This window comes from Cupressus sempervirens, chromosome 11 (genome assembly GCF_028749045.1).
Source record: "Cupressus sempervirens isolate cs-2001-9-10 chromosome 11, ASM2874904v1, whole genome shotgun sequence".
Taxonomy (NCBI): Eukaryota; Viridiplantae; Streptophyta; class Pinopsida; order Cupressales; family Cupressaceae; genus Cupressus; species Cupressus sempervirens.
In genome coordinates, this window is record NC_143128.1 from 619,979,995 (window position 1) to 619,980,848 (window position 854).

Below are 854 nucleotides of genomic sequence, written 5' to 3' on the forward strand. Positions count from 1 at the left end.
GTTCGCATACTTGCATTACACAAATCTTGCTTAAAATCAATTTGATCACACTTTACCAAAAGAGAAAAAATTTCCTTTCTACCAATTCCTAAAACAAATTATTGAGTCAATCTTGAGCCTTTCCCAATTATAAATATAATATAGTGCCACATTAAGATAATACAATACATGTTAAATTATAAATTTGCATCTTTCTATAATTACATAACATAGTCAACTCATAGTCTTCATAAATCTTCACATGTTTCTCATCTAGAAGTGTATTTTTTCACCACTACATCTTCATCATGTCTTCTACCTTTGTACAATTGTACTTAACCATATTTTATCTTTGTTAGGAGATATAACCAAAACATTAGTAACTACTACTCAGAAACTCTGTCTGAAAGTTTTTATCAATAAATTTAAAATAAATTTCATATGTCTTTTTTATTTCCACATGTGTACTTAACCATGTCATCAAAACATTATTTAGAACATTTCCTCAACTACACATAGCTTCATATTCAATCGTCAAACCAGAAAACCTCAATCTTTGTCTACTACTTTGTCAATCTCTATAGAAAACATGTATGTTGAAATCAATGACAAACATAGTCATGAATACAACATATTATCAATTTATCATTTCTCCAAAAATGCTAAGGTACTCCCACAAAGGAAGACCATCAATATTCATGCTAATAATCTCCCCCTTTGGCATTGATGCCAACATAGATTGAAAACATCTAAGTTCCATAATACCAAATACTTACTATTGTAACTGCTCACTATACTATAATCATATTATTTTCAAATACTCTTTATCAATAAAATTTGAGTCTCATAAGATTTCTCCCCCATTGATATCAATT